We start from the raw sequence: 21,023 nt of genomic DNA, 5'->3' as shown, positions 1-21,023 counted from the left end.
TTGTCTCCTCTTGCTGAGCATCTGTGGGAGGAAGAGTCTCTTTTCAGGTCAGATGAGAGCACTTCCAGGTTTCTTTCATGAGAAGACTCTCGCTCTGCCTGACAGAAGAGGCGAGGGACACTTCCTCTCGCATCCCCCTCTCCCTCCCCTGCTTGGGCCCTTGTCACCACACGCCTGGACATCACAGAGTCTCCGTGGCCTCTTCAGCTGCAAGGCTCCTGATGTGACACCACATAACCGCATAAAGCTCAGGGCTCAGATGTGACGTCAAAATGTCAGAAACATTGTCATTAACGTTGTCCTAACAGATGGGCTCAGCTCCTTGCCAAATTGTCCCTCCCTCTCGGTTGACTCAGATAGAATTTATTTCATTTTTTCAAGCAGAAAAATTGTCTTTACTCTCTTGAAATTCTAGGCTTGTTACATTTGCTATATAGTGCATCAAAACATTAAGCTTTTTCTAAGAAGTGACAGGCTCAGGGCTCTGTCCAATGCTGACTTTGCAATATTGGCCAGTGATTGATGGTTTTCGGCCTTGTGGGGAACTCGACCTTTCCTTGACCTTTAATTACATGGACTAGAATCAGTGCTGTGCTGGAAATGGTTTATATTGGCTCATGGGAGCTGATTGTTAAATTTTTTTGAATTTGGTAAACTGTTTAAAAATATCCTTTTCTAAAGGTTAAATTATATGAGCTTATAAATAAATTACATTAAAACGTGCAGTGAATATTAAAAAATATATAACTTCTCTATTCTACTTGTATTTCATATTTATTATCTTCGGATTATTTGGGCCTCTTGTATCTCTATTATGGAAGTACATAGTAGTGTGTTAGCAGGGTTCTCTTCCCAGTTCCCCATGTAGTAATATCACATCAGCAGCTTGAAATTAGCCGTAGAGGGAGAATTGGCCCCATGATAATTGGCAAGTAGAAAACACTACAAATCAGGACTTTATTTCAAAGAGCCAGTTTGTGTGCATTTACCAGGACACATGGGCTGGAACTAACTGCAGACATTGAGCTCATGGAGACCACTATTTTAGTGTTCTTGCAAAACCTGGCTTATAATACCACCCCTGAGTTAAGGAGTGACCAAATGACCTTCAGGACAAATATTAACTAGTGCAAAACAAAGGTGCATCTGGGACTCCCGCATTCTTTTAATATAGACCTTAGTGGTTGATGCCACTGTGAGACAGTGTTGACACACCCCTGCCATAATTAACAGCTGATGTAGTCTAATGAAAAAATAGAAAGAAGAAATTATTGTTTCTTCTTTCTATTTTGAACAATTATTGAGCAATTATTTGAACAATTATTGTTCAAAAAGAACAAGTGATGTTACCCAAAAATTGTTATCTAGGACAGATTGTCAATATGTGAATGGTCAGTATCAAATCCAGTCCCTTCAGTCATGGTCTTGTGGCAAATTTATCTCAGCAGACACTAGAGACACTATCCCAGAGAGAATAAACTGTCCTGCTTGCCCAGGTGAGAGGGGTGACGCTTCTCACTGGGGAAAGTGGAGGTGAATCCCGGCAAGGCTCCCCCCTGACCGCGTCCCTCCTCCACCTCTATCTACACTTTGGAGCAAGGGAAGTGGGGAGCTTTGGTCCTCTTTGTCCTCCTTCCGGAAGCCTGTGCTGCACAGGCACAGCCTGTGACAGGGTGGGAGGGACCGACACACCTGGGAAGCTCATCTGCCCACAGACAAGAGCCACATTTCCTAACCATCCTTGTGTGGTCACTGCTGAAGCAAAGGCCTTAACCTTCTGTCTGATTTTTAAATCGATTCAGAATCCAGCAGGGAAGGGGGTGGGGCTTGTTTTTAGGACCTGTTGTTGCATCAGGAGGCAAAAGAGATGTCTCCCAAGACTTACTAAGAAGTCTGTGTGGCTACAGTGAGGAGCTGTCAACACTGGCCCACAATATACTTCATATTAAAAGTGGTAATGCTACCGTGTGCAAGTGCGGCATCTCTGCTGCGTCCTGGCTTGTGCTGGCCCAGCTCCAAAACTAGTTCCTAAAGAAAATCCTGGCTTTTCCTCAGATGCCTTCCCCACACCCAGAGCCCAGCTCCAGGCAGGATGGGGAGGACTTTGATCTACACAGGGATCCTGTCCAGGCCCTTTCAAGTTTGCTAACCAAACATTACCCCTCCCACATGCTTACCGAGGTTTCAAAGCAAATGCCTCTACCCATAAGGGGGCAAATCTTGAGCCCTAGACCTGCACGGGAGAAGAGCATTTTGAATTACTTTCTCCCCAATTCTCTGAGAAGCCCAACTGAGAGCCTTTTATTAAGAGAAGATACTATAAAGTTTGCTGTTTATGGAAGGTTGTTGAAACATAACAGACGAGTGAATATCCCTGTTGCACTTCTGTGAAATGTGGCATCGCTGAGGACACAGTCAGAACGTTCCCTAGAGGCTTCTGGCTGTTGCCCTGCGAGATGAGCTTCCCGGATGTTAGTAGTAGAGAAACTTTGTCTTCCCTCCAAAAACAGTGTGCCTCTTGCTCCCCAATGATGATTTAAGTAGAATAAGCCCCTGACTTATGAACATTTGAGTTGCAAACTTTCACAGATACAAAGGGACCTACTTTGCAAACATTCAGAGATGTGAACAGATCACAGAAGTAGCTCACATGTCTGCCAGACATTGTCACAGGGGTGCTGCTGTGTGTGTACTGTACAGTATGATGGTGTACAGTGGCCCGGTGCTCAATCAGATCCCGGGTTGTCCAGAAGCAGGAGGAAATTCAGCAGTGATGTGGTGGGGACCTCTAGGAAGCACAAAACCAATACACAGTGTATGTTTGTGCCAAATGTGTATATGACTGTCTTTGTCAGACTTATGAAGGAATCCGACTTAGGACCATGCTCCCAGAATTCCTCCACACTTCATCTTAGCTAAAAGGCCAAGAAGTGATCAGAACTCCTTCTCAAGTCAAGGCTCTTGACCTTGGCTCTCTGGAGGTTGCAGCCATACCTTGACCACTGAGACCCATCACATGGCTCCATTGACCTTTACGGGCCGGACTGTCTGCTATCTGCCTTTCACCTCTTGAGCTTTTTTTCTCTTTTCTTCCTCCTTTTATTGATTTTGGCATATGTATTCCCTTTTAAATCCCTTTAAAAAGTCTTTTGGGAAGAGGTGAGATATAGCTAAAATCAAATGATTTTATGATTGCTTGTGGCCAGGGAGGAGCATGGGAGGAAAGAGGGACGTTTTGGGGATAATGGAATTTTGGTATCTTGATCATGTTGGTGGTTACCTCTCTGGGCTCATGCATTTGCAAAAATTAATTGAACAGTAAAAATGACACATCTTTCTGTAAATAAATTATGCCTCAATCAAGTTGATTTATTCATCCAACCAATACGAAACTTCTGTATTCTGCCAGAAACCTAGATTCTGGGCAGGGAAAAGTCACACAGTTGGACATGTTGGACAAGTGTACCAAGGAACAAGGAAGGGCTAACACCCAGGCCGTATCTGGTCAGCAAGCCAGTTTCCAGTAAAGAGCTGACCCTCTCAGGGGAAGAACCAGATCTTCTATTTCAGAAATGACATTAAATGGATTCTACAGATCCAATAAAGAAAACTATGGGCAAATTACCTGCCCTTACAGAGTCTGTCAGCTCAAGGGAAAGAGAGATTATAAACTGGTCAACACTAAAGACAGCTATGTGTTGCGAAAGGCACTGCATAGGAATAAACAGGATGATGTAATGGGGAGTGTTGGGCTGCAGGAGATGGCTATCTCGATTAGAAGTCACGGCAGACGTCTAAAGAGACTTTTCAGCTGTGGCCCCAGCGAAGCGGTGGAACCGAGTTTGCGAAGTGTAGAAGGAAAATATCGCGGCCGGGGGAAGAGCAAGGCGGGCGCTCCAGGGGGCGGGGCTCGCGGACTGGGCGCGCATGCGTAGGAGAGCTAAAGGGCTGGGCTGGCAGAGGGCCGAGAGGGCTACTCCTTGCTAGTTGGGCAGAAGCCTGAGAAATGGCCCAGATACCAACCGCACCTAAATACGTTGTTTCTCGTAGCTTTTAGAGATGTAGGAAGCCTTAGAGATACATCAGTCCTTCAGTCTTCTGCAACAAGTGTTAAAAAACAAATTCCAGGGTGAGAACTCGGGCCTGCTTCAGTTCTGCTGAGCTGACTTTTACTGATTGCTCCATGTGGCAGGCAGTTTTCTTCCCATTTCTCCAGAGCAAGGTTCAAAGCCAACAGCCGCTGAGTCTGTGAGATCTTGCGGCTGGGACCTCTGACCATGAGAAACGACTTCTTTACATCCATCCCTATATGGGTTAACCAGAACAGCATTCCATAAGACTTGATTTTTGCCTTATTATTATTTGTTTAATGTTTCCATTCCTGAACTCGAGATACAGTTTTGGAATAATCAAGTTTTAAAGCAGTGCATTCGAGGCTTGTGCTGCGTTCAGAAATGTAGGAGGAGGGCACTCTGCCAAGGGGATGATGGTGGAGAATGTGCCAAGGGAAAGATCAGTGGTGAGGAGTTCTGGGAATGGATCTCAGGAAACGCAGCATCCTCTTTGAAATCCAAGAAAAAAAATGAGACTGGGATGGAAGCCAGGTGTGGTGGCAGGTGTCTGTAATCGCAGCACCCTGGAAAGCTGAGGCAGGAGGATTGCCAAGTTTGACCCTAGCTTGGGTAATTTAGTGACTTACCAAGACCTTGTTTCAAAATGAAAAAGGCTGCGGAATGCAGCTCAGTGTGAAGGCCTTTGATTGAATCCCTAAAATCATCAGGAACAGAGCCCGGGGCAGAAGCTGTGCCAGGAAAGCTCAGCTGCCACATCCCACACCATGCTGTCTCTGCAGGAGTGAACTCAACACCATGCCACCACACTGCCCTCACCTGTCCTGGCAGGTGACAAAGGGAATACCTCTTCTGCAGCCATTCTCCTGAGGTCGTTAGATGATTTGCTGGCCAGCAAAACCAGAAATTCTTCCTCTTCCTTTTTCATTTAAAGAAGCTGTAACCATCCATTAAGGACCAGCCCACATAAAGACACTTCTGGGCCACCACTTCCTGCTGTAGCTCATCTGGCTTCAGGACCTTAAACAGGACACAGTCTAGGACAATCTAGTTCTGCAACAAGACTGTTGTTTCTACAGATACTTTCTTTTGAGTGTGAATGCTTTGCTCTATTTTTTTCTTTTTCTTTTAAGACAGGATCTTGCTACATAGCCCAGGCTGGCCTCAGACTCACAATGATCTTCCTGCCTCAGCCTCCTGAGTGCTGGAATTACAGAAGAGTGCCACCACACCCAGCAATTTTTTTGTTGTTGTTTTGTCTTATTTTCTTTTTAAAGAAGGCGACTTTCTTTTCAACTTGCAGCTATTTCCTTAACTGATCTCTAAACCATACAGGCACTCCTGGCATTAAAATCTACCCTAAAACAGCCTCGTAGCTCGGTGAGGATCCTAAATTGGTCAACTTCAAACCCATGCCGCTCCTTCTTTTCAAAGTGCCTGCTCAGGCTCTAGCGCGTTCTTTATCATTTGCTGCCCAGCATTTCCTCCGCCTCCTTCCCTTCCGCTCGCTCTTGGTTGGTGTGCAGAGGAAGGCAGTTCAGGAGTCAGGACCAGACAGCCAGGAACCAGGAGCAGCACCATCCGTCAGCCTCAGGGGCAGTGTACAAAGATATAGCAAGACCCTCACTCTGTCACTGTCCCTTGTTTCTGGTCTACATCCATAGCAGCCTTCCCTCACTGCAGACTGGCTTTCCCCTATTCCCTAAAGGGAACAGTGGCCACAGCCCTCAGTTCTTAGGTCACAGCTCTGAGGTTCAGTCACACCAGTTGGCAAGCTGTCCTCCTCTGAATGCCCAAGGGAGACACTTTCATTCTTTCTTCGTGGGACACCTGTGGTTTTCTGGACGCAACAAGTCATGCTGCATGCACTGTTCCGTGATGGCCAGGCATGCAATAAAGTGACCTTTCTCTGTTCACTGCTTTCCACTATTGTGACAGTTAGGGAAACACTGTCACCCGTACTGGACGATACTGTGGGAGACAGTGCTACATAGTTTAGGAACAAATGCATCACTTGGGTTTCTTTTGTTTTGAGATAAGGTCTGGCTATATATCCTTGGCCACCCTGGCGCTTGTAATCCTTCTGCCTCCGTGCCAGGATTGCAATAGGGCATCATCACACACCCAGGAAGAACCACTGCATTAGACATTCCACCTCAGGCTGTTCTGTTGAGTGTCTGAGTTCTAATATTTGTCGTAAATTGTTAAATCTTGAGAAGAATTTCCCTTATGCTATACCTGAGAGGAACCCAAAACGATACTTTCATTTCTTTATGACTTGAAGTCACCTATATTGGCTGCTAAAAATAAAATATGTTTACATTTTTTAAAGTCACGAGCTAAATAGCTGGTATGTTTTTCTTGCACAATGAATGGCATAATGGTGAAATCAAGGATGTGGTAAACGTCTGTTTCTTTTTAATCAGATGATGTAATTTGAAGTCAAATGGCAAATATTTACTTGTGAGTGGGCATTCTACTTTGGACTTATACACAGCAAACCAATTGTCTCTTTTTTCAGGGACCCTAGAGACAGGGCAGTGTGTGTATAGGGGGAACTCACCAACTATGCAGGTTTTTCCTTTCTTTCATGGAAATCTGGCAACTCCACCTGTCCCTTCTTCTGAGTTAAGGATGGGACCCGCCCTTAGGTACAAGGACCGTGGTGGGAGGATGGCCCAAGAGCAGTCAGGTGGTGGAAGTGGTGGACATGTGGGCTTGAAGGCAAAATTTTAAAACTGTTATTAAGATCCCAAAAATAAGACCCAGGAGCTCAGTCCTAGCACCCAGATGCCTAGTGGTATGCTGGCTTTCCGCGGCCCTGGTCTGGAGTCTGCACTGCTTGAAGCTCACAAAGCTGATGAGCTGTTGAGAAAGTTCCAGTTTGGTTTTGTTCTTTCACTTTTTAAAGGATAACTATCAGAAACTTTCAAATTTTAAATTATGCATATGGCTGTCGTTTACAGCTCACATGATATTTGTGTTTAGTTCCGCTGCAGTATTTTAATCCTTTAAAAATTAATTTTTAATTGAAAAGTAAAGACTGTTATATTTGGGCTGGGGATTTAGCTCAGTGGCATAAGCGCCTGCCTTGTAAGCAGGCAGTCATGAGTTCGATCCCTGGTACCGAAAAAGACAAAAAAAAAAAAAAAGACTGTTATATTTTTCATATATAATACAATGTTTTGGCCTGTAATCCCAGTACTCAGGAGGCTGAGGCAGGAGGATTGCTGCGAGTGTGAAGTCAGCCTGGGCTATAAACCGAGTTCAAGGCCAGTGTGAACTACATAGTGCAACCCTGTTTCAAACAGACACACACACACACACACACACACACACACACACACACAGAAGATGTTTTTGAAATACAGCCATGGGCCACATAACATTTCTGTTAATAACAGCCACATAATTTTGTGGACCTGCAAGATTATAAGGACCAAAACATTCTTAGCACCTGGTGACACCATCACCGTGGTAATATCATGGCAAGACACGTTACTCACATGGTGATGGCAAAACTGGTAGAAACAGACCTACAGTGACGCTGGTTGTAGGAAAGTAAAATATGTCCAGTTATGTCTGGTGTGCAGTGCTGGCCCATGATAATGAACAGTTATGTTACTGGTGTGAATACTACACGTGTACAGGTAGGGTGTACTCTTCCTACGATAATAGGAGATAGCCGGAGACTATGTAGGTCTCTGTCTCTTCCACCCTTTATTCATTAGTTTTGTCGTCCATCAACCGTGTGCCAGCTTCCTGCAACAGCCGCCTCCTGTATCCTGTGTTTGCAGGGCTACCTTCTACAACTTTTGTTGTTGTCATCATCCTCGTTGTTATTGGGACTGGGATTGAATCCAGGGCCTTTGCCCTGGGTTACATCCCAAACCCTTTGTTCATTTTTTTAAAATTTTATTTTGAAAGTAGTAAAATACAACAGATCAAGACAGAATAAAGCCAACTAAGATCGTACAGAGAAGTTGGTACAGCACTTCACAGCAGGTTACCAGGATAACAGTAATGGATATCACAGTATATTTCATTATCTTTACAATAGTTGTTATTTCAATCACATATATCAAAATAAAATGAAATACAGAACATTATAGAACTTATCAAAACAGAATATTGAATAGAGCAGTACCATTAATCAGAATAGAACAAAACAGTAATAAAAATGTTTGCCTTCAAAGAGATGGTAGAAGGAAATCGCCTTTATTTGGTATGATCAACCTCCGAGAGATGCTCAGATTTCTGGTTCCCGTTTGCTAATGGGGGGACAGGAGAAAGCGGGTAGGGGAAGTGGGATGTTTGACTCTAGGCCATGCACCAGTAGGTTCACTATTGCTTAGCCAGGAGGCAGGCTGGTTGCTTGGTTTCCCAGCTTTGTAAGTTCCAACATGGTGTGGATCTCAGAAGACACTGGTGGTTCTCCTTCTAGAGGGGCCGCAGTCTGCTACACTGCAGCCACTTACCAGGGAGGGGAGCTGCTTGCTTGGTTTCCCAGTGTCCTAAGTTCCAACATGGCCAACAATGATGTCTCTGACATGGAATAGTGGGGTGCCATGGGACATTGCACCACTGCTTCACAGTGCTGAAGCTTGGTGTGAAACTGGGGAGACTTACAACTGTAGCACTTCCATTGCTATCAAACTTGAGATCTACCAAACCAAATTGCCCCAGGGGCCACATGACCCAGGCTCAGCAGCCAAGGTGTGTGAGCTCCTTGCCCACTTGACAAATGGTTACCAGTACACAAAGGTCTGGGTAAAATAACAACTATATACAGGAACTCATGACAGCTGGAGCCATCATAGAATGTGCAAGGCTCTGGGTTCGATCCTTAGCACCACAAGACAAAAATGAATGAACAAACAAATATCTAACCTGTACTCGTAAAAAGTATCAAGGCTGTAAAAGACAAAGAGAGGAATTTTTTTTAAGATTAATGAAAAGTGAAGGAGGGCAAGACTGTGCCCAGCCTGGGCAATTTAGCAAGTTAGGGAGATTGCCTCAAAATAAAGGACTTTAAAAGGGCTGGGCTTGTAGCTTGGTGCAAAGAGCTGGAGTTCAGTCCCCAGAAATAGGGAAAAAAGTGTTTAATGATAATTTCCTGATATGGCAACTTTACTGTGATTATGAAAGAGAACGTTTTCTGCTTTAGGAAACACGTGCTGAAGTATTTAGGAGTGAGAGAAACAAAGGCTGAGATTCTAGCCCCAGATCTATTAGCTGGGGGCTCTAAGCAGATTATGCCATCCTCTGGGCCACAGTGTCCTGATTGTAAGATGAAAGTGCACTAGTTTAATGGTCCCCAAACCATGGTCCTAAAATAACAGCAACGCCTCAAACTGGAAGGTTGTTAGAATGCAAACTCCTCTACGGCCGCACCACCCTGAATGTATCCATCTTGTCAGAAATGCAAACTCTCAGGGTCCACCCAGACTTAACCAGAAACTCTGGGGATGTTCCAGAAGCTGGAGGTGTTTGCGGGGTGTGTGTGTGTGTGTGTGTGTGTGTGTGTGTGTGTGTGTGTGTTGAGAACCACTGCCCTTCTTTACCACTAAGTCCCTCCAGCTTTGAGTTCTGTGGTTTTCAGGTGTCTCTCCCCCTGGGACAGCCCTCCCCTAATCCATTCATCCTTTATTTGCTGCCAAGAGCAGTGGGCCAGGGACCTGGAGGGCTGGGTTATCCTCCCAGGCACTCAGACAGAACCTTGGCTAGCAGTGGGTACAGATTAAACATAAAACGTTTAATAACCCTACCTGGCCCAGGAAATATTAAAGAAATTGAATAAGTTATCTGACTTGGGCTCTTATCAGGATGCCTGATGCCTTGGCTCCCAGGAGCAAAGGGACTAGGAATGATCCTTGCACATTTCTAGCACTGGCAAAACACAGGTTTATCCTAGAGTTCCCCACAGAGGGAAAGGTTTTTCTTAAATCTCTTAGATGATAAGAACTTCTCCTAGTGCCTTCTAAATACTTCTGCAAGTCCAGAGTTAACTCTTGAGAGTATAAATTGTGGCTCAAGAGAGTACATTATAAAGCTTGCTTTTGATTGGTTGATTAAAACAAAACTAACCAAAATTCTCTCTCATCTTGGTCTGCTGGATTGCTACTGTGCCCCATTTCTGAAAGTTCCCACACACCTTTCCTTCAACTCCAGCTGACTCGCCAAACTACCTCTTCAATCATGACTCTAACAATAATGTTTGATTTTCAAAAACTTTTTATTTATTTAAAGATAGTACATTTATAAAATCAAAACTCAAAAGTAACGAGTGGTTATATAGTGGAAATCTATATGCTCTGTATCATTTCTCTGGACATCCGTTAGATTCAGTTTCTGATTGTTTGTGGCATGGTGGAGATGGGAATCTCTATTTTCACCAGGCTGGTCTCCAGCTCCTGAGCCCAGTCATCCTCTGTCTGCCTCAGCTTCCTAAGAGACTGGGACTCAGGTGTTTACCAACTGCACCCAGGTCTAATTTCTGATTTTTTTTATTGTCTTTTAGAACTGATATCAGCCGAAATTCACTGGGTCCAAAAACAAACTCTAACACTTTGAATCCAGCCTCTTTAAGCTCTTTGTCCTCATTGTCAAAGTAGGATAATAATGCAGAGTTCTGTGGTCCTTACTGAGCCACAGCTATGAGCCTTAGCACTGCAGGACACATAGTGAGCACTGAGTAAAAATTTACTGTTGTTGACACAATAATAAAAATAGGAAATGCTTCTTGCATGAATATCTTGATGTGACTATGCCTCCCCTCTCTTCTCATGCTCAGTTCCCCAGTCTTCCAAATTGGTCTCTAGAGCTCGTTTTTTTCTTCTTCTTCCCTGCTAATCTAGATATTTGGCCTTATCTATCTTTACCCAAGACCCTTTCTTTGTGGGGCTTGGATTGGGCAAGAAGAATTAGGAGAAAATTCCCTGAGGGGCTGCCTGGTTCTTCCAAGGGCTCTTGGACTAAGCTGCTGAGCATTCTCAGCAGATGGGTCATGTGTCTGTACCCCACATCCCTCCCCATGGGCTTTCCCAGTCTCTTCCAGGATGTTGCTGGTAATTAGTACAGCAGTCCATTCCTGACATAGCTGTTTCCCCCAGGGCCAAATGGCAGAAATGGATACATTTAAACATACAAGCTTCCTGGCTCTCTTTAGTGCATTTAAACTTTCCATCACACACTTTTTCCCCTTGGGCTTTCACATACTGCATGACAATTATAGGCTGGCGTGCGGTGCACACCTGTAATCCCAGCACAGTCCTGCCTGGGAAAATTAGCGAGGTCCTGTCACAAATAAAAAATTAAAAGGGCTGGGGCTGTAGCTTAAAATCCCTAGTGCTGCAATAAACAAACAGCAAACAAAATAAATGGACAATTCTAATTTTCACAGTAATGTATGTATATATGTGTAAATTTACACAGACGCATACACATGCCAGAAAAAATAGCTGGATATGGTGGTGAAAACTCTAACCCCAGAACTCGGGATGCTGAGGCAGGAGGATCATAAGTTCAAGGTAGCATGGATAACTTAGTAAGACCCTCGGTCAAAATCTTAAAAGATTTCACACAGGTCGCAGGTACAGCTCATTAACAGATCGCTTACCTAGCATGTTCCTGGTCCTGAGTTTGATTCCTAGCACCACAAAAGAAGGAGGAAAAGGAAAGGAGGAGAAGGAGGAGGAGATGAAAATGAAGATGAAGACAAAAGACAATAGAGTCCTCTTCTGAAAGAGTCGTCTTGAATGTGACCACACAGCTGATGAAGGGGCCTGCAGGGTGCCTATGAGTGACAGAGTCATGGCCACTTGTTGCTGGGGAGAAGTCCATACATACTTACACTCACCCTCTAATACGGGAGGAAACTGAATTTTTTATACCCATTTCGTTTACTCTGAGTAACTACTTTAAAGATTACAATAACCAATATATTAACTATTGTTATTCACCTATTATCTTGTTATGAAATTTTGATTTACGTTTTTTCTATAAAAGAAAAAAAGGGGGGGGGGCTGGGGATTTAGGTCAGCAGCATACGCGCCTGCCTTGCAAGCGCATTGTTGTGAGTTCGATCCCCGGTAAGGGGGGGGCGGGTTGGAGTCAGGATGGTACTGGAACTGGGGAGCCAATAAGGGTAAGCCAGGCATGTATCTGATAATCTGGGGGGATAGAACATAGTTTATTATAACTTGTTAGTATATTAGTCAGATTTCCCATCACTGGAACACAATACCCAACACCCACAATTTAAAGGAGGTGAGGTTTAGTCTGGCTTATGGCTTCAGGGGAGTCGACCCATGGCTCCAAAGCAGACACATCTTGATGGATGAGCATGAGAGAGCAAAGCTGTTTAGTTCATGCCAGCCAGGAAGCAGAGCAGGGAACAGGGCTGGAGAGGAAGGATTTGGGATGAAATATAGATCCCCAAGGCCACATCCCTATGACCCATTTACACACATACCCAAAATTGGGTTTTGCTAATCGCCTGTTTCTTAAAACAATCAAGTTGACTTTTAACAGTCATAGCTAGCATTTTAAAATACATAGACACCTAGAATATGGGCCGAGCCCGGTCTTTGTGGTGGGCCCCGTAAATGTGAGACCCAGCACTCATGAGAAATACCCTGGGACTGTCTCCAGGGCTACAGTGGTAACACCGTGCAGTTACCTGCTGTCCTGACTGAGGAAGGCACCACACTTGCCTCGAGCTCAGGCCTGTGGCATGCAGTCTTCTCTCATTTGCAGTGTTCTTCTCCACTGACCCTTTAGTTGAGTAAACCTTTATCTGTCCACTCTTTTCTCAGTGTCCTGTTTTTCAGTCTCACATTTCTCTCTAATAAATGCTGAAGAGAATATACAGTAGAAATAACAGTACTAAGGTTTGTGACAAAAACCAGAGTCATTGATTTCTGAATTCCAGACATTATGATGGGTGCTTTACTTACATTACCTCATTTATTCTCCATAAAAATCTCGGCACCCTCGTTTTACGGATGAAAACACTAAGGCTTAGCAAGTATGCTGGCTGTCATGTTGATGGTCCCCTAATGAATCAGCTCTCAAGAGGATTTAACCTCTTGTCTCATGTTGCTCCTGCCAACATTTCTTTCCCATTCCTTGGGCCAAACTGGCCCTGCATGGAATTACTTACAGAAATGTTTGTCTTGCTCCCAGCATGCTTTTCCATCAGGGGTCTGCAGCCAGCCTTGACTCTTTACTACAGGGAAGCAGAGAGCACTGTGGGAAAGCAGAAGTGGTGGTCCTTCCACTCAAGCACCCCCCAGAATAAAAGTGTCTTCTCGCCCCTCGCCGCAGCTGAGGGAAAGAACCCCTTCTGAGGAGAGAGCACCAGCCAGCGAGGAGGTGATGCCTAGGGAGTGCTGGTCACAATTGGAGATTTGAAAAATTCCTCATTGTGGGCGTGGTTTCCAAGGTGCTTGCCTACTGCCATGCCTTCTGCCTTCCTGAAAAATATGCGTCAATTTTTCCTTGAAAAATAAAAAAGCATCATCAAGATGTAGTAAATGTATCAAAAAATCTACCCACTTCACACGTCCAACTCAATTATTTTTTAGTAAATTTACCAAATCGTGCAGCTGCCAATTATTCAGTCCTAAACATCTTCATCTTTATCGTGCTCTAACTTTTGTGCCCTCAGCCCTTTGCCCATCCCTAGGAGCAGGCAGTCACTAACCACTTTTTAATCTATAAATTTTCCTTTTCTAGATAATTTATATAAGTGGATTTGTATTCCATGTGGTCTCTTCTAGCTCACTTATTTTTTAGATCATATGGTTCACCCGTGACATAGCATGTAGAAGTAGCTTATTCCGTTTTTATTTCTAGGCAGTAATCCATTTTGTGGCTATGTTATATTTTGTTTCCCTTTACCAGTTGCTAGATGTTTAGATCATTTCCAGCTTTCAGTGATTATGAAAAATACTACTATGAACACTCTCCTGATTCTTCAGTGGTCATGTTTTCATTTCTCTTAGACAGATAACAAAAAGAATCGCCCATGGTTTTATTTTAATCTCCATTGTCTTTCAAAGTGGCTTTGTCATTTTACTTTCCCACCAGCAATTGTGAGTTACTTTCTCCTCACCAACCCACAGGACAAGTATCCTCTAAATTTTATATCTTATCAGCACCCAGGATTTTTTGCTCAAATAATTAATCAGGTCCTTGTCAATGTTTACACTACATTTTCATAGGTTGAATCATGCTTTGTTCTCTATACTAATAATAAATTGTCATTTATGACATTTACACTCAATATGCACACGTCATTATTTATTTACTTGAGACACTTAGCTCATCAGACTGGCTCCAATAGCCATTTAGTTTCCAAACTCTCAGAGGATAGTCATGCAGAGTTACTTACACAAACCCAAGGTTAACAGCAATATATAACTCAGCAGATTCAGAGGGAACTGAACTCCCCAAAAGTAGGTTTCAGAAGAGTGTAACCTCAGGTGTATTTTCCAGAAGGTCACATTGACCCTAAATGTGTCCACATGAAATGCATTAAATGGAAAAGCAGGGTGAAATGAGAACCCAACAACCCATCCCAGACTTTATCCATAAGAATGTTGTCTGTTATGCAGCTATAGAAAAAGGGACTATGGTCAGAAACTTTAACTTTTTCAAAAAGCCTTTTTCAAAAACTAAGAATATTCATCTTTAAAAGTTGCCAAGTGGCAAAAAAAAAAACCAAAAAAACAAAAAAAACCCCTTCAGATTCAGAAATCAAGCCCAACACAATTAGAGTTTTTTAAAAACTTGTGGTCTTGTAAATACTAAATGCATTTACCCCCTGGCCCCCCCCCCAAAAAGGTTGATGATGTCGCAGCTGTTGTCCCTGAGGTCATTTGTGTAGGGATTTCAGCAAAATCATGAACTGAGATTTCTATCATTGTTCCACAGTAACATGAAGAAGTTTCTTCATGCATTCTGACGTGGGATTGGACTAAAATCTCACAGAACAACACACACACACACACACACACACACACACACACACACACGAAGAGCATGTAAACACTAATGAGACCTGCATGAGGTCTACACCTGAATTAGCCGTATAACCTTTGTAATTTCCCAGGTTGGCCCTGTACTATGGTTACGTAAAGCGGTTTCATTGGGGGAAGTTGGGCAAAGTATACATGAAAATATTCTGTGCTATTTTTGAAACTTCTTGTACATCTTAAGCTATTTCAAAGTGAAAGGAATTTGAAGGCGAGGGGGACGGACAGCAGGAAGGAAAGACCATGGGTCTCGCTCCCTTCTGTCATCTGCACACACAGCAGGAAGGGAGGGTTGGGGGAGGGGGTGTGTCGCTCAGCTTCTCTCCACCATAATGAAATAACGGAGAGAATTAACTGCTAAAGAAAAGAGGCTTATTTTGGCTCACAGTTTGGGGAGGGTCCACTCTGGACTTACTGTGAGGCAACAACGCACCCCAGTAGGACTGTGTAGCAGAGAGGGTGCTTGCCTCACCAACCAGAAGGGCAAAGGGAGATCCGGATGAGGACCCCACAGTCCCTCTGAGGGCACACCCACAATGATCTAAGAACCTCCTAGAAGGCCTCATTTCCACCACCACCACTACCTCCCAGTAAGGCCATCTTTGGAACCCAGTCTCCAACATGTGGGTTTTGGGGGACACTGGACATCCAGACTATAGCAGTAAGATGCCTCTAAGTTTAAGGTTCGTTTCTGAAAAGGAAATCATGAAAAATCAACATTAAAAAAGCATCTTAAGTTGGAATCCATGTATAGTTGGCATTTCCTAACAGATGAGACTAGGTATAAGAAAATTCGTCTCCCCTAGGGTGGGATCTCGATGCCTGATCTGCACTGTCTGCTGGCAGGAGTGGTACCAGGACAGCCTCTGTTGGAGACCATTATGAAGCGGGTTTAAGCAGGATTTAAAATTAACTAATTGGCTTTCTATGTTTATCTGTGAGTCTGTCCTAGGCCCTGGCCCCTTGCCCGGCAAAGTGAACCTCTCTGAATCACTGGTCCTGGCTGAAGCCTGTAGTGGCCTGTGAGGCTAGAGATACCTCAAAGGGCAAGATAAGGCCACAGCTGTGGACATTTGGCTCAAACATCAATTAAGTAGACAGAGACTGCAGCTGCAGGAGTTATTCCTACTGTCTCACTCCTACCGTGTCTTCTTGATAAGACGGTTCTACTGAATTGACTTGATTCATGACTTGGAGATGTCCTTGAAGTGACTCCCAAGGGCCTGCTCATTGCCTGCACTTTCCTCAGTTTCCCCGCCCCTTGTTTTTGGACCTAATAAAGTGGGTGGTCCAGATAATGCTTGTCTCAGCCCTTGGAGTCTCAACTAAAGGGTTTTGACCCTCCCAGAGCCCTAAAATCATATAACTTGTCTCATTTTATTTAAACCTCCAAACACTCATTTTGGGAGATCCAGGTTCTATCTAGGTCAGGACCTGATAAGCCTCCACCCCTTCATGTGAGGAGGGGTGTGAGGAAGGGAGGATGGCTATGCTCAGAAGACACTGAAACCTCCCCAAAAACATGAAACAAAAGGCAGGGTGGAGGGAGGGGGTGATAAGAAGGTGAAAATGATCAAAGTCTTTTATGTGCATATGCAAATCCACCAATATGAGCCCATTAGTCTGTATAATCAATAAAAAACAAAAGAGAGAGAGAGGAAAAACAGAACTGTCTGCAGGAGAAGGCCCAGACTGGCTGTTGTAGCTTCCTTGGCAGGAATTACTTCTGCAGCTGAAACAGAGGCAGCTGACTATCCTAGCAACAAGAGCCATTAAGACCGCTCCTCAATTCCCTTGCTATGATTCCATACTCACTTTTAATTGTGCTTTGGCTGTCTGTGTAGCTTCTACATAGCAAGATAATGAGCTGATCGGCCAATGTAAGGGTTTTAGTCCACTTGACATTATTTCTTCCTCATGAATTAGTAATTTTGCATTTTGGTTCTTTATCAGTATCTTGTGGGTTTAATAAGAATGAGTGAGCAATTGGAGCAGGCATTCTCGACCTGGATACCAAAGATGGGCTTCAAGGGATCCATTAAGCCCTGAGGTTGTATGCAAAAATGTGTGTGTGCATGTGTGTGGCCTGTGCATTTATCAAGAAGAGAGGTCAGTAAGTTTCACCAGATTCTTATAATGCATATCAAATACATTGGCAAAATACAATTTCTAGACTTATAATATTGAAGTGACCAAAATAAGATTTAAGCTGTAAAGTCAATGTCTAACAAGCAGCTGCTCTCTCTCTCTCTCTCTCTCTCTCTCTCTCTGTCTCTGTCTCTCTCTCAGGCTGACTCCAATGCCTTTTATTAAGAGTGTTTTATAACATATTTTTAACTGTTTTTTTATTCTCACAGAACACACTAGGAATATTTTTCTGTGTTATTGTTCTTTTATGACACTATTTTTAAAATAACTTTATAGAACTCAATTGTTCAACTTCATCTTACAAAAATTTTAAAAACAAGGCATGGTGACATACACCTATAATCCCAGAACTCTGGGAAACTGAGGCAGGAAGATCTTAAGTTTGAGCACCACTCCGGAAATTTAGTGACTTACTGAGATCCTGCTTCAAAATTTAAAAAGAAGAAAATATCTGGGAATGTAGCTTAGTGATAAGGCCTTGAGTTCAATCCCTGCTACTATAAGATAAAAAGTGAAAGATTTTAAGAAGGGCACTGTGGCACAGGCCCATAATCTCAGCTGCTGAGGAGCTGAGGAAGGGGCACCATAAGGTTGAGGCCATCCTTAAGATCAAGGCAAGACCCCTTCTCAAAATAAAAATTTGAAAAGGTTGGGTATTATAATTTGTATCTGAATCCCCATTCCCACCCCTGCAAGCCTCCTAACTCAGAGGCAAAGCTTATGGAAGGTAGTTGAATAATGGGGTGCCCACAACTTGCTAGGTATTAGGAAGTGGGGTCTGGTCGTGGTGGTAGGCAGTCACAGTGGGCATGAACTAGAAAGATACAACTCTCTTCACAGCTCCTCTCTTGACTCTGATTTCCGGTTGCCATAAAGTAAGCAGCTTTCCCTCTGCCATGCCACTGCTGCCCTGGAGCCAGCCAACGACTGGATGGACTTAAACCTCTAAAACCATGCGCCAAAATAAACCTGTCCTCCTTTAAATTGTGAGTGTCTAGCATTTTCTCCCAGGAAAGAGGAAAGTGAGAAAGAAGGGGTACTGAGGATGTAGTTCAGTGACTGAGCCCTTGCCTAGCATGCACAAGGCTGGGTTCAATTCACAGTAACAACAACAAAAAAATTTGCAAAACTTCTATGAGATGCCAGCTCTGTACCAGGGAATGTGCTAACTTCTTTGCAAATAATGTCTTACTGTAAGATTTACAATAGCTTTGGGAAGTAGGTATTCCATTTAATACCTGAAGAAACAGTTACAGAGACGTTAAAGAACTTGGCAAGGTCAGGTCATCCACGGACTGCGGAGGAGAGCAAGAAGCCAACAAGAAGCCAAGCCCTCTTGCGAGATGGCACCCCGCACAGGCCGCCTTGGGGAGAACCAGATGCCAGCCCCTTCTGGCACGTGAGCTGGGAGACATGAAGACCAAGGTGACCCCATCACCCACCGCTGCCGTAAGCAACAGGCTGATCTGGAGAAACACAGGCTGCGATGATAACTAATTGAGGTAAAATACAATTTAATGCTTGTAGTGTTTAGTGTTTCACTGACTTTGTAGGCCTAAAGTTGGTAATCTGATCATCTATTCAGAGCATAGCAATATGCAGTGTAGTGTCTGGGGGGGAGCCCCTTCTGAAGATGATAGCCATTGTTAATTCCCTATTATCTTGTTTTTAAGTCCTGTATAATTTTCATGGTTTTGTTAGGTTGAGTTTTATTCTGTCTTGTTTGATCTTATTATATCCAATGGCAGGGGCAGCTATTTAAAAAAATAACGATATATTATGGTAGCCATTTTGGATTTCCTACTGTCTTGTTCTGAAGTCCTTTATTGGTTCTGTTATCTGTTTTTATTGGTTCTACACTGTTCTGTTTTGTTTGACTTTTACTATGTCTGAAGGTATGGGCGGCTATTTTGAAGACAACAAGACCATTGTTGATTTCCTATTATCTTGTTTTGAAGTCCTGTGTCACACAGTTTCTTTTAATTGGCTTTTTCTGTTTTATTTTGCTTGGTTTTATTTTCTTTAAAATGAAAATCATAAAAAGAAAAAAAAATAACTTGGCAAGGTCACATTGCCCCCAGGGATGAGGCCGGGCTGATGAGCCACAACTGCTGGTCTTTCCCACTCGTCCCGGTGCCCACATTTGTCCTTAAGCTGCTCCTGACTGCCTCCAGAATTATTTTCACTCAGTACTGTCCCTTCTTACAAGTCCTCTGCTTCTTCAGCTGGAGACCCCACCCCCACCCACACCGTTAGTCTAGGACTTTTCCCATCAAGGACTAGAGAGTAAATGCTTTTACTTTTGTGCCCCATATGGTCTCTGTCATGACTACTCAACTCTGCTGCCCACTGAAGCATGAACATGGCCATAGATAACACAGGAATTAGTGAGCATGGCTGTGTTCCAAAAAATTTTATTTAGAGACACCAAAATTTGAATGTTGTATAGTTTTTACATTACAAAATAATGTTCTTCTTTTGATTTTTTTCACCCATTTAAAAATAAATCACCCGGACAATGTGGGAGACTGCGGCCCTTCCAGGGGGAGAACCAGCAGCAGCTCCTGAGATCCGTGCCATGTTGGAACTTAGGACTCTGTGAAACCAAACAACCAGCCCGCCTCCCTGCTAAGCAATAGTGAACCTACTGATGCATGGCCTAGAGCCAAATATCCCACTTCCCCTCCCCCCTTCTCCCCCCCCCCACCGCGCATTAGCAAATGAGAACCAGAAATCTGAGTGTCTCCTGGGAGGTTGACCATAGCAAATAAGGGGGACTTCCTTCTACCATCTCTTTGAAGGCAAATATTTTTATTACTGTTTTGCTCTTTTCTGATTAATGGTACTGCTCTATTCAATATTCTGTTTTGATAAGTTCTATAGTGTTCTGTATTTCATCTCAATTTGATATACATGATGGAAAGAACAACTATTATAAAGATAACAAAATATACTGTGATACCTATTACTGTTATCCCGATAACCTGCCGTGAAGTTCTGTTCTAATTTCACTGTACGATCTTAGTTGGCTTTATTCTGTCTTGTTCTGTTGTATACTTTCAAAATAAAATTAAAAAAAAAAAAATCACCCTGGGGCTGGGGATATTGCTTAGTGATTTAAGCGCCTGCCTGGCAAGTGCAAGATCCTGAGTTGGATTCCCAGCATACACACACACACACACACACACACACACACACACACACACACACAGAATGAGAAGGAGAAGAAGGAGCAAGAGGAGAAGAAAGAAGAAGAGGAGGGAGAGGAAGAAGAGCTCTTATGGGCTCACCAGTTTAAAAATAAATCACTTGTAGTCCAGGAACCATCTAGAAACAGGCAGCAGGCTGGGTTTGACCTGTAGCCAAAGCCTGCTGTTCAAGCTGCATCTTATGTGTTTACATTCTTCACAACTAGGTATAAAAACCATTAATTAAATGCACAACAAATATCATATTTGATTAATAGTACTCTGTGAGTGTGTGTGTGTATTTAAGTGTGTATATGTGGTAATGGGGATTGAATCCAAGGCCTCCATACTAAGCTGCATCCCCTGGCATTTTTTTATTTTTTATTTTGGGACAAGATCTCACTAACTTGCTAAATGGCCTGGGCTGGGCTGAAATTTGGCGATGGTCCTGACTCAGCCTCCTAGAGATCTGTATAATAGCATATACCAACCACCACACTCAGCTACATTGATGCATCTCACTCCTGAGAGCTATAGCCAAGAAGATATAAGTCCATTTCAAAATAGGTTTCTTATTT

General features: G+C 43.5%; 1 long non-coding RNA gene across 1 annotated transcript in view; it reads left to right on the top strand.

Moving 5' to 3' along the window:
• LOC134474020 (uncharacterized) overlaps positions 1–20,779 on the top strand; it is an 80,580-nt gene extending 59,801 nt beyond the window's left edge. Inside the window, exon 4 of the long non-coding RNA XR_010044564.1 lies at positions 18,098–20,779. This is a non-coding gene — a long non-coding RNA (uncharacterized LOC134474020). The remainder of the gene's footprint in view (positions 1–18,097) is intronic.
• Positions 20,780–21,023: the final 244 nt, after the last annotated feature.

This window comes from Cavia porcellus, unplaced genomic scaffold (assembly GCF_034190915.1).
Source record: "Cavia porcellus strain 051 isolate PalLab524CR breed Dunkin Hartley unplaced genomic scaffold, mCavPor4.1 scaffold_29, whole genome shotgun sequence".
Taxonomy (NCBI): Eukaryota; Metazoa; Chordata; class Mammalia; order Rodentia; family Caviidae; genus Cavia; species Cavia porcellus.
This window is presented reverse-complemented; position numbering and strand designations above follow the sequence as displayed.